This window comes from Hylobates moloch, unplaced genomic scaffold, assembly GCF_009828535.3.
Source record: "Hylobates moloch isolate HMO894 unplaced genomic scaffold, HMol_V3 SCAFFOLD_23, whole genome shotgun sequence".
Lineage (NCBI taxonomy): Eukaryota > Metazoa > Chordata > Mammalia > Primates > Hylobatidae > Hylobates > Hylobates moloch.
The window spans coordinates 14,169,368-14,182,997 of NW_026652298.1; the positions used below are offsets into that span (position 1 = coordinate 14,169,368).

The following is a 13,630-nucleotide window of genomic DNA, read 5'->3' on the forward strand; positions in this document are numbered from 1 at the left end:
ATAACTTTCTTATTACATACTTCTTTCCTAATTTCTATTTTTTTGTATTTAAAAATATGTCTAATAGTTAATATCATTGTATATATACATATAATTTATCAACAAGTACATATTGTACACTACAAGTGCATGCTTAATTTTTTATTTATAGAAATGCGTGATATGCAAAGTTTGAAGACCACTTAGCATAATATTTGAAAGCTCTTATTTTATAAATCCAACTGAGCCATTAGTCACTAACAATGTCATATATTTGCATTAATAACCTTCTCACTTCCAAAATGCTTTGCAAATAATTTTCAGTACTCATTTCCACCCTTATGCAGAGAAGTCTCACATTCCCAGTAAAACGATAAGAAGAGGCCGTTGCATTGCATCCTGACTCTTGTCTCTCCTTGGGAAAAAGAGAGAATAATGACAGTGCATGAACAGCATTGATGCCACCTTCCCATTTTTCCCTTAATGCATTCATTTTTGTGTGTGCAGAAAAGAGCACAAAAAGTTAGGATTCTATGCCCAGTTCTTGCCATATCCTTTTCCCATTCTCATTGCTCTGCTTAGATGCTGGGACTCTTGGGGGGCAGGAGCACCCTGTTCTTGTTTGCAGTTTTCCCCATACCCCCACATACACTAGCTTGCACTAGCCTGATGGTCCTCCTGTGCTAGACATGTATGCCTCCTTTGTGTTATGTGTTCCTCTGAGCTAGGCAGAAAATAACATTGTACACTTATTATAGGAAAAGTTGAAGAACTAGGAGTAGGGCCAACTTTTAAGCCACAATAATTTAGGGGCTCAACAAAGAAAAAATAGAAAATGATTATTTCATTCCTAGCACAGTATTTTATAAAATGTATGCTCTCAATAACTATGCCTGGGATGAATAAACAAACATATAAATATAGCTCCATTCCTGAGCACTCTGTCCTGGTAATGGTATGTAAAATCATAAATGTGGGTTTGAGTCCTATCACTGTGTTTACTCTTTCGGTGACCTTCAGCAACTTTCACAACCTCTCTCAAGCCTCATTTCCCTCAATCTGTAAATTGAGGATAGGGATAGCAACTACCTCATAGACTCATTGTGAGAATTAAATGCGATGTAAGTGCTTAGCATGGTGTCTGGCACACAGTAAACTCCCAATAAACATTATTATATTTTGCTAATGCTGAATTGAATGCCAAGAAATAATAAAAGCATGTTCCTAACCTCAAGTTCTTTGTCAGTGAAGCTCACCAAGCTTTTTTCCCTCACTAAATGATCTTACATAATTTATGCCACTTTGAAAATCAAAAATAATGTCTCTATTGGAGAGACTGACCTAAACGTTTGCTAATCACTATCTCCTCCTGCCCATATGTCTGTCTGCCTGAAGAGCTATTTCCGTTCTTGAGCTAACCATTGGCAGTTGTGCAGAGTCCTTTCATTCTGTTTCACCTAATGGTGCATTATACTTCATCATTAAGAAAGAAAGAAAAAATTATATGTAGATGTCCACAGTGGAGCCATTTAGTTGAAAACTTGTTGGCAATAAAATGATACTACATCAAGGAAGGAGATAAAGGACTGCAAGTTTTCTATCACTATTCAGAAAAATCAATTTGTGTTAGAGGAGACTTTACAATAGGTTATCATCAAATAAAAACAACATAGGATAATAATGGGAGTCTTCATGAACTCTTAGGAAAGGACTCCAGAAAATGTAATGCTTTTCTTTTTTTCCCCAATTTCAGCCTTTTTTGAATAACAGGGACTCCATAAATAATATTTGAATCAGTAAGTAAGAAGAAAGCCTGTAACAAAGATATAAGGTTCCCTAGGCATAATGTACAGAATTGCCTCCCTGGAACACATCTTCCATTCATTTCTTCTTGTCATGACCTTATATTTTCCATATATTATTTCACTTAAATCTTTTTGACAATGCTATGAAGTGTTATTATACTGATTTGAGGCACTGGAGAGATTAAGAAACTTGCCCAAAATCACACACTTGTAAGTAATGAAATTAAGATAGAAACCCAGAGAGGGCTTTCTGACTCTGGAGCATTTACGCTTCATGTGGAGGCTAGAAGGTGGCCTTCATGTCAATATTCTTTCCTCTCTTTGAGGAAGTGTGAACTCCCACAGTCAAGTGGACTCTCCTCCCCCAGGACTATTGTTGCTTTCCTTCACCAGTGTGAACACTCTGAAGTTACTAGCCTTGTCCCTTTGAAAACAGTACCTGTACCACACGGACCCAAATCCATGGTCCATCCAGCACGATACCATTTCCAACAGTGAAACCAGGTGAGCTGGTCGGTGAGCAGGACTGGGCATCTTCCACAACATCAGCCTTGGAAGTTCAGTTTGATCCATTTCAACAAACATGGATGGAGAGCCTTTAATGATCCAGGAACTAAGCTAGGTGCTGGGTAAACCCAGATAATGAGTAAAACTTCCTGTTCCTAGGGATATTGTAATCTAAGGATCTGTATCTGATAGAAAACACATTTTCCAAGAATGTTGCCCCTCCATCTCACACTCCCTTCCTGTCTCCCCAGCTGCTCCTTTTACCTGCTTGCACCCTCTCCCTGGATCCTGATGAAAAGTCGCTTTGGAAGTCTAGCATTGGCACACCTGTGATTTTAAATCTAGGACGATACATTCCTTGATCACTTTAAAGGGTAGAAAAGGAAAGTAGGGTTAACTACTCAAAACCCTAGTGTATTATAGATAAAGATCTCTCATTTATGAATTAATCCTTGAACCCATTTATACTTTGAGCCTGGACAATCTGGTACGGTTTCTTAAATTCATCAACTGCTTTTTCAAATAGCAGTGTTATGAATTGAATTGTATGTCCCCCAAATTCATATGTTGAAGTCTTACCCCTTATTTGGAATGTGACTTATTTGGAAATAAGGTCATTGCTGATATAATTTGTTAAGATGGAATCTTACTGGAGTAGAGTGGGCCTCTGATCCATTATCACTGACATCCTCATCAAAAAGGGAAATGTGGACATGCACACAAAGAGTAAGCTCTGTGTAGGTGAAAGCAGAGGTTAGGATGATAATTTTATAAGCCAGAGAACTTCAGTGATTGCCAGAAAACTAACAGATGCTAGGTAGAAGCACAGAGCAGTTTATTCCTCACAGCCCTCAATAGGAGCCAACCCTGCTGACATCTTCATCTTGAACTTCCAGCCTCCAGAGCTGTAAGACAGTATATTTCTGATTAAGCCACCTAGTTTGTGGTAATTTGTTGTGGCAGCCCTAGCAAGCTAATACACAGTACGTTTACTTTCTTCTAAGTGTGTTTATTTTGAACCTAAAAGGAATTATTGGAGTTTCAAAAATAAGTCTGTGGTGTTTCTTTGACATCCTTCAAGATAATATTAACTTGGATTTTAGGGCTTCACAGCCTGTGTCTTTTTAGTCTAAACATTTCTGCACTTCTTTTATTTGTAATTGTGTGTTTTTCTCCCATTTTTTCCTTCACAGAAAAGTCCATCAGTGCACTTCACCTGGAGGGTTTAAACATCAACTTCACTGCTGTGTTAGTGTTAGCATCACTCTCTAGTCAAAAGAGTTAACTCCCTATCTCTTAACATTGAAGAGGAGAATTAAGTTAGCCAAGATTGAAGTGGTTATTTTAAAGCGAAAGACCTAGAAAAAACTTCAGTCATCTAGTCTACAATACTACCACACTCTTAATACAGTTCCATATACCACCCTGCCACTGGTCATGTTCTGCCTCAGTCTGCCCACAAACAGTGCAGTTAATTCAGTAACTGCCATTGGGGAAGTATTTCCAAAGTTCTATTTTTAGAGCAAACTGAAGCCAACTATACAGTTTCAAGGATCTTTGCTGGTTTTCTTTAATATACTTCTTGGTTAAGGGATAAACTGAATTTTTCCTTCTTGGAATAAGATCAGAAAGCTTATTTTGCTATATTTCAAATATGTGGCTTATTTCATGATTTGGGCTCTTGTTTGTTGAACTTTTTGAAGCTTTTTAATAATCATTTTCAGTTATAATTCACGATTTATGAGAAGGGTACAGATTGTGATGAACTTTTTATATACCCTTAAGTAATTACCAAGTCTTAATCTCCAATTTTATGTTTCATATCCAAGAAAGCATTTTTATTTAGGAAATTCTACTCCACTGAAATTGATGCAAGCATTTGCTGCCTGCAAACTTACCTCCTAAAATGTGGTTGTTTGGTAAGCTCACTTTGTAGACTGTTATATATCCTAATTCACTGTGCTTTAAGCCAGCACTAGCAAATCTAGATACAGCAGAAGCCACACTGATACAGTCAATATATGAAGCAGTCTGGGCAGGGGTCTCTGGAGAACTGGGGAGCTTTTGCTTGTCTAAAAGGGTGGCTATTCCTCAGAAGCAGTTAAGTGCTGCCATTCCAGAGCAGGCCTGGTGCCACCATCTTCTGACATTAAGAAACACAGGAAATCCAGATTGTTGTGTGAATTCATGAACAAAACATTGACCACTGCAAGCCAAATAAAACAAGTTTGTGGCCACATTTGGACCACATGCCACCAGTATGCAATCTCTGCATCAAACTATTACAAGTAAAGAAGAAACTTGGACAAGCATCTGAATGCATTCATCTTTTTCCATGCATAACCATACTGGAGACTTTATTATGAATAATTTCACCCATCACAACAACACTATCAGATAGGCACTGTTATCCTCAATTGATAGATAAGAAAACTAAGACTCAGGAGGCTAATTCTCTTAGAAAGGCTAAGCTAATAGGTGGTATGTTGTTAGGTAAAAAAGTGAACTCCAATGTAATATATATATTATATGATGCTTACTTGCTTTCTCTCTCTCTCTCTGTGTGTGTGTGTATATATATATATATATATATATATATATATACACACATATACATTTGCCTGTGTATATGTATATTTATATACTTTTTTTAATCTGCAAAGAAATATACAAAAATGTTAGGATGTTTACTTCTGGCATAAATCATCTTTTCCTTTTTCTACTTATCTGCATAAAAGTTCTGTTTATATGTATTATTTTTTATAAAATAGTTTTTTGTTTTTTTTTTTAAAAGAAGGCTTCAGGAAAATAAACCCTCAAGAAGCCAATCTCTAGTGATGAAATGGAACTGATGAGGTAGAACCAGCACTGTAACCCCAGCCTTCCAACTTCTCACACCACATAGGCACTACTTTTTAAGCCACTATGGAATTGTTTTATTTCATATGTACCAGACAACATGTTAAGGGTTGGGGATTACAGAGATACATAAGATAAACTTTTTTTTAACTCAAAGAGTTTACAGTCCAGTGAAGAAACTCATGTTGGAAGATGGTATTTTCCATGTATATAGATACTGGCCTCTTCTGTTTGCATAAAGCATGTGCCTTTTTGTAGAAAATAGCTCTTACATCTGTCTAGGTATATACATTTCATATTGGCATGAAGTGTCATTTTTGACAATTATGCAAAAAAATGGAAATTATCATTGCATGCCAATGAAAAGACAATAACACTCCAGGATCCAATTAGATATAATGTGTACAGAATCCCTAGTGTTGGGTAGGATTGAGTCTGAAGCTGAAAAAGACTGCAAAATGCTGGAGAAGAAAGTTCTAACTATCCTCTAAATTCATCCTATCAACTAAAGCATGAAACAGAGAGCTAAGCTGGAAGCCCTGGGCCTCTGGCACATAGTAGAAGTTCTCTGTTTTTGCTATTATTATTATTAGTACGATAAACAGATGTCAACTTCCTACCCTCTTCCTAAACCCTCCTCAAAGAGCTGTTGACAGCTGATGTGATACCTTGGTTCTTGTTTTCTTAGTTTAAAATGATTTAAACAAGGGGCATGCAGCAAGGGAAATGCAGCATAGAGTAATTTATTGCAAAAGAAAAAAATATCTTGTAAGTTAGGTGCAGAATAGACAGTACACCCTGAGAGAGAGAGAATTCAGGGCAGGCTGCTTGTAAAAGCGAGACAGCAAAGACTGGCGCTAGGGAGACTGCTTTACAGGAGTCTTATATGATTATTCATTAGCAGGTGGGACGAGATGGTACCAGTAAGCATGTTCTGGGTGGTCCTCTGGGTGCACATGTGCCGTAGCTGTACATGCTTGTTCATACGTTGCATGTCTCATTAGCATCTTAAATTTCCACCCAGGGGAGGATTTCTTTACTATTAAAATGAGCAAAAGGCCAGTTTGAGGACAAGTAAAATTGAAGTGTACATGCTCTCAATAGGGGAAATTCCCTACTCAAGATAGCTTTGCTTGAATGAGCTCAGTTACAGTGGGAATGCTGGGGTTTATTGTGTAGACTGTACGGTCACCACGGTTGCTGGGTTCTGAGAACATGGTCACTTCCTTTGCTACCTGTCCTGCTTCAGAGCCTTTCAAGTCTAATCCTTTTGTGAGTCTAAAAACTGGGATTTCAGGCCTGTGTGGTCCATGATTGGGAGCCCTTATGGTCTTTCTGTCACCCTATGGCCCATCACTTTAGATAAACTGTCTCAAGCAAAGCTATCTTCAGTAGGGAATTTCCCCTACTGAGAACAGATACACTTTAATTTTACCTGTCCTCAAACAGACCTTTTGCTCACTTTCATAGTAAAAATAAACCTCCCCTGGGTGGAGATTTAAGATGCTAAGGAGGCATGCAATGTATGAACAAGCATGCACAGCTACTGCGCATGTTCATCCAGAGGACCACCTAGAACATGCTTACTAGTATGTAGTGTGGACCACTAATGTGGTCCATGTTTGGGGGCCCTTATGGTCTTTCTGTCACCCTGTGGGCCATCACTTTAGATAAACAGCCTCTCACATGGAAGAGGAGGCCGTTTTGAACTGGCAAACACAATGGATTCAACAATCGGGTATTCTATAACTATACAACTTATTTGTCATAATTAATTATTAAAGTATTGATCAGTATTTTGTGCTGTTACAGTTAAATGAGATGATAGAATAATGTCTTCTTTAAATTAAATCTCTCTTTTATAAATCCTCAGTCATCAAGCAAATACTCCCTAGATTCTACAATTGACATTTTACAATACTTGCTTTATTACATATGTACCTGTCTGTTTATCCCTCTGTCCGACCAGCAATCCATATTATTTTTCTGAAGTTGCAGACATCAGGATTAATTGGATAATTTGAACATAGTCAGCCCAGTTACCTCAGGTTGTTTTAAAGCTGTGTCATTGTTTTTGGCAATATTGATTCCATAAAACCTGTAGCTTTACTGAAGAGAAATACAGCATCACTAACTTAATGACATAATTAAGAATGAAAAGCTAAATACTATTTAAATAAGCCAACAGTTTAATGTATTGACCCCCTAAAATTCCAGTGGGTAAACGTAGGAATTAACTGCATACTGCAATGAATGACCCATACTATAGATATGATGAAAATTAACAAGTTGATTTCTTTCCAGTATAACACATGATAATTGAATGATAATTGACCTTTGAAGAGCATTGATATCAGATGAAAATAGTAAGCATCAGAGGTTGAAAATCTTGATTTTAAATGCAAAAATATTTTGCAGATTAAAATGTGGAAACCTGTATGTTTCTTTAATTCAAGTATATGTAGCTCTCTTTTAAAATAATATATAGATATAAATATTTTTAACATATATATTTATATCTACATATATTTATGATATATTTCTATTTTATGTTTATATATTTATAAATATATATCTTTACATACAAACACATTTAAATAAATACCTTTAAAAATAAACTAATCCTAGCTATATTCAGTGGGAAAGGGCTGTGTTCTAGCCATGTAATCCATGGTACTGATTTTCATCCCAGCAGAGATTGAAGAATTCAGCACTCTGACTCTATCAGTCACAGGCCTGTCTCTGCTAGCTCTGAGAATCACAAGACCTTATAAGACCAAGACCTAAAGAGCTATTTGCCCAACCGGAAACCATAAAGAGGACAACGTTAAGAGAATCAAAGGGAAAAATGGAGAGGCCAAGAGACTCTCAAGCCAAAAAGTGTAGGAAGGTGGAAGAAGAGGCCAAGACAGAATAATAAAGACATTTTATTTTAAAGATTTAAGAAATGGTGCCTTGTACATGTTAGTTTTCTCCTTGCCAATAAGCATGAGTTTTTGGAGTGATACTCCTGTCATGAAAACACGAAGTCATGATGTTATCGACCACTAACTCCTTCAACCACCAATGCCCTGAGAAATGCCTAGACCACCCCTTCAGAATTGCCCCAAATGTCACCGCTTATTCCCAACTTTCTCCAGTATTGCATTAAACAGTTACATTTAAGATGAATAAAAGATGACTTACAATTTATTAGTAATATTTTTAGTCTTATTTCATTATAAGCATCGAAGTTCAGGGAACTGATGGTTATTGATTTTTTTTTTTTTTTTTAGTGTTTAAATGTTTAAATATAGTTTTTACTTTCTAATGAAAAAAAGTGAATAAAGTGCTTAGTAATGCTACCCATTATTTATCAACTCTCCCAACCGGGTCATGGGGAAATGGCAAAGGTGCTGGCCGAGGGCAAGCAAGGGACAACACGGAGATGGTCACCAGAATATCTCTAGAAACTGTAAAAGGTGCTGGCCCCCCGAGGCCTGTTGCTTTATATATAGGTCCCCAAAGTAGCCACCAAAAGAAAATTCCATTACTTCAGGTTCCCCTTTACTTTTAAAAGTCAAGTTTTATTTCTGACTGAACCTGAATAGCTCCAGGGCAGAGTTTGATCTCAGCTCATGTTCAATGGTGAGGAAGTCACAGAGCCAGCCATATGTTCCCATGAAACAACATGCTGTGAAGAGAGGGGAATTACTGCAATTATTCTTCAAAGGCTCCTGGTGGAATCACACTTGCTAAGGCTCTCTACGAACAAAAAAAAACACACGTTTCCACCTAAACCACAAGTTTCATAAAAACTCACTGGAGCATTTTTCTCCATGAGAAAAATGGAGACAAAATTATGAGAAAAATGGAGACAAGACTCAACTATAATATGTACAGGTGCCTTGAAAAATGTCTTATTTCTATTTTTCTGATTAACTGGGCTTTTTTTTTTAATTGTAGTACTTACTTTGGTATGAAATAGTGTGGTTGCTCAGTAGGTACCTGGCATCTGTTCTGTATTTATGAGAGTCTGTAACTACCTTTAAGAATTTGAAACCAAAATTAATAACTGGGTTTACACACACATTTGCATCTTCCCTGCCCCCAACTATCCAATGGTTACGTAGATGTATGGGACCACCTCGAGAAAGCTCCCTCACTGAAGCCATATGAAGACTAAGCTCTGAAGCTGTCACTGAAGTTGGCACTGAATTAGGGTGTATTCTTGTAAATGGAATCCATTTGAGAGGAACCAGTGGGGATATTTGAAGAGAGATCCTGGAGCTCACTCTCCTTGGATAAGTCATTTAATCCCTTTTCTTCCTCTTTGCTCTAAAAAATAAAGCAAATGATACCATCCCCTTCCCTCATCCTGTTTTGGCTTCCTGGGTCTTTCCTTGCCACTTGGCATAATAGCCAACAACAGAATTGATTCCAAAAAGAGAAACTTAGATATATTTGTTGTGACAGGAGTTCTGTTTCCATTTCTGCTAGCTGACAAACCCCAGGTGTTTATCTGTCATCACTAAATTATGTGAAATGCTGAGTGATTGTCAATGAGGTCACACTTTTTTTTCCTCAGCCTAATGGCATATTTATTTAAGCAAAGTCCATATCAGGGAACTGTAAAGCAAATACAGACTTTTATAGAATAGCAGATAATTTTTATAAGTAAAGACTATATTCAGCAGAAGGCTAAGTAAACACAAGTTTGATATGCTAAAAGGGATTGCAGCCAACTTCTTACCATCCTTTGCCTTTTATACTTGTTTTCCCACACATGATTTCATTTGATCCTTGCAGCAACCTTGAGATACTTCATATAGGTGTTATTCCAATTTTACAGCTGAGGAAACTGAGTCTCGGAGAAGTTAGTTTTCCTAAGATTGCAATTCTAAGGGGCAAACCTATATTTAAATCTAAGTTTTCTGACTCCAAGATTCAATTTTCCTTTCATTACGTCTCACTCCGTTCAACTAAATACATAAATCATTACATTAGGGACAGACCATTAAAATAACAAACATTTTGCTGTTTTTTTAAAAAGCTATTAGCAGCTACACAGGTCTCCAAAGGCAACCTCAGCAAAAGAGCAGACTGATGCAGGGCCAAGACATTTTGTAACTAAAATCCCCAGTGTGTTAACTCCTAAACTTGACCCTACCAATTATAAAGCCTCCCAGTGGTTTTGATTAATTTATCCCATGTAATTATTTAGGGAAATGTAAATCCTCGGTCATCAAATAAATACCCATTCCCTAGATTCTACAATTAACATTTTACGATACTTGCTTTATTACATATCTACCTGTCTGTTTATCCCTCTGTCCAACCAGCAATCCATATTATTTTTCTGAACCTGCAGACATCAGTAAACTTAACTCGTAAACAATTCAGCATACATAGCATTAACTTAGTTCAATATTTGCTTTTGGGTTTTTTTTTAAGTAAAATTTGCATGTAATCAAATGCAAATCTTGAGTGTACCATTCAATACATTTTGCCAAATGTATACACCCGTGTAACTAAACTGCCATCTAGATATAGAATATCACCCTCACCCCAGAAAGTTCACTTATGTCCCTTCTTAGTCAATTCCTCACCTCTGTTCTGATATTTACCATCAGTTTTACCTGTTCTAGAGCCTCATATGAATGAAATCATACAGTATTTATTCTTTTGTGTAAGGATTTTCTCATTCAAGATAAGGCTTTTGTGATTTATCTATGTTGTTTTGAGGATCAGGAGTTAGCTTCTTTTTATTGTTAAGTATTATTCCATTGTAGAAGTGTACTAATTTCTTTAACCATTTTTCTCTTGACAGACACCTGGGCTGTTTCCACTTTGGGGTTAATCTAAATAAAATACCATGAATATTCTTGTAGAACTCTATTTGTGAATATGTTTTTATTTCTCTTGGCAAAATACCTAGAAGTGGAATCCAGGTCATAGGATGGGTATATGTTTAGCTTTATAAGAAACTTCCAGAACTTTTTTGAAAGGAGTTGTAGACCACTTAATTCCCATGAACAATGTATGAGCATTTCTGCTGCTCCACATCACCACCAACATTGGGCATTATGAGTCTTTTTACAGTTAGCCATTCTGGCAAGGCTTTGTCATATTACTTTTTGAACTACAAAATAAGAATATTCACAATAGAGAGAGTTTCCATCATTAAGAGGCAACTTAGGCAAAATCTGTATTCATGTCATCCTCCTCCTACAGCAGTTCAGTTTTCCTAAGCTATATGATTTAGACATTAAATCCTGATCTGTAAGGAGTTAGTTGAGAGCAGATTTATAATTTGGTCATTATTTTAAATGTTTTTGGATTCAACTTGAACTCTAAAGCACTGAAATTTTGTAGAAGTTAATTCTTAGGGTTTTTTCTATCAATACTAAGGCTTTGGAATTAATCAAAATGGTTAAGCTCTTGACTTACACTCAATAGAAAAAATAAATAATCACAATCTAGTCGCTAACCCATAAAACATATTTGACTGAATTAAACGAATCACCCCCAGGAGTGACCCTCATAGACCTAAACTCTGATTAATTAGAGTGAAACATGTTAGACTAAACGTAAGGAACATGTGGTAAAGTTACCTCTAAGTTAAGTTACTTTCAGTTCCTGTAGGAATTACACAGGTCCAATTTCATTTTAATGTAAATGTTTCCTACGGTTTTGTAATTTATCCCTAGGAAGTTTCCAGCTTTTAAATTGCTGTTTTCTTAGCTCTTCTTTCATTCTCCATGTTTCAGCTCTTACTCATTTGTTATGAAAATAATGCAAATGTTCTTAATGTTTCCCAAAAATGTATTTCAGTTCACTGCTTATAACATCAGACATATTATAACTCATTTGACAACTTGCATTTCAATGAACTTTCAGTAATCACTAACGGTAATAAATCTTAAAGCTCTAAAGAGGGAGAAATAAATTGTACAAGGCCTGAAGTTAATGTAACTTATTCTAGGCATCATGAAACTCTAACATAAAAGATACCTTAGCTTTTCCACTTTTCTTTAAATAGTTCCTTTCTTTCTCTATATTTCAATTTCCCAAGACATTAAAGGACAATATATGAGTGTATATGTGACTTTGTTAACCAGAAAACTTATGATGCAACCTTAGCATCAATTAATTTTTGTTAGGCAGATGGGATTTCTGGTGGCACCTATTCAGTTCTTCTTGTAACAAGTTTGAGAATCTCTGTAGGTTACAGAGGCATTTGGGAGATGGCACCCAAAGCAATGTTTTGAATTAGGCATTTTAATCTGTTTTGACTTGCCTTTTCTCAGAAGCACCTAATACATTGCTTTACCTCTCTTTTTCTAGCTGTAAAATAATATACTGGTTCCTAAAATATGTTAATATGGTAGTCATTTGTTTAAATTACATAAAATGTCATCCATATATGAAGTTTGCATATTTTTGGAGCTAAGCCCCACTAGGCACATATTTTGCACTTCTGAAAATAAGAATGTTCCATGGCTTGGATGCTACTGTACTGGCTAATTGTCCCACTCATAAAATGTACAATACATACAACAGATTTTTAAAAGGTTTTAAAGGTTTTTTTTTTTTTTTTAAATCTGCATATGAGTGTTCAGCATCACATACACTAAAATTGAAATGATACAGAAAAGATTAGCATGGCCCCTAAGCAAAGATGACATGCAAATTTGTGAAGCATTTTATATTGCTCAAAGTTACAGTTAGATGGAAGGAATAAGTCCTGGTGTTCTATTGCACAGTAAGTAGCATGACTATAGTTAACCATAATGTATTTTATATTTCAAAATAGCTAGAACAGAGTATTCTGAATGTTCTCACCACAAAGAAACGATAAATATTTGAGGTAATAGATCTGCCAACTATTCTGATTTAATCATTATACAATATATACATGTATCAAAACACCACACTATATACTATAGTATGTACAATTATTATATGTCCATTAAAAATAAAATAAAATTTTAAAAAATATCTGCCTATGAGCCACCAGGGCCAATGTTGTATGTAGGTGAAAATAGGCAGCTGATGTTGGGATGATGAACCAGCATAGAAAAGACCTGTCTGCCTTAAAATACTTTCCCTTTACCCTCCTTTTAGATTAAGACATTATCTTCAGATTTTGCTCTGGAAATAAATGTATTGGTAGATAATATACAAGGATCAATTTTTATTACATGAACCATTAACGCCCATTATCTGTTCAGAATCTAGCAGTTCCATGAGGGAATAGGACACAGTCAGAGACTGTGAAGGCTGAAGATGATATGAAATAATCAGAGGGGTGTCTGTGTGTGTGTGTCTGGGTGTGTGTATGTCTGGGTATGTCTGAGTGGGGTGGGATGGGAGAAACAGAGGACAGCTTGAGAGTGGAAGGCACCTGTGGGAGGATGCTCTGAAAAAAACCCCGATATTTTCCCCAGAGATACACTTGCTTCCTATGTTTGCCTAGGACGGCACCCACGAGACACAAA

The 13,630-nt window shown here is 36.3% G+C and overlaps 1 protein-coding gene and 1 non-coding gene across 3 annotated transcripts in view; both read left to right on the plus strand.

Moving 5' to 3' along the window:
• Positions 1-13,630, plus strand: part of RGS7BP (regulator of G protein signaling 7 binding protein) — a 108,775-nt gene that overhangs the window by 54,730 nt on the left and 40,415 nt on the right. The gene's annotated exons all lie outside the window — the stretch shown is intronic.
• On the plus strand, positions 12,744-12,845 carry LOC116462801 (U6 spliceosomal RNA). Its single transcript, XR_004246458.1, has one exon. It is a non-coding gene; the product is annotated as a U6 spliceosomal RNA (small nuclear RNA).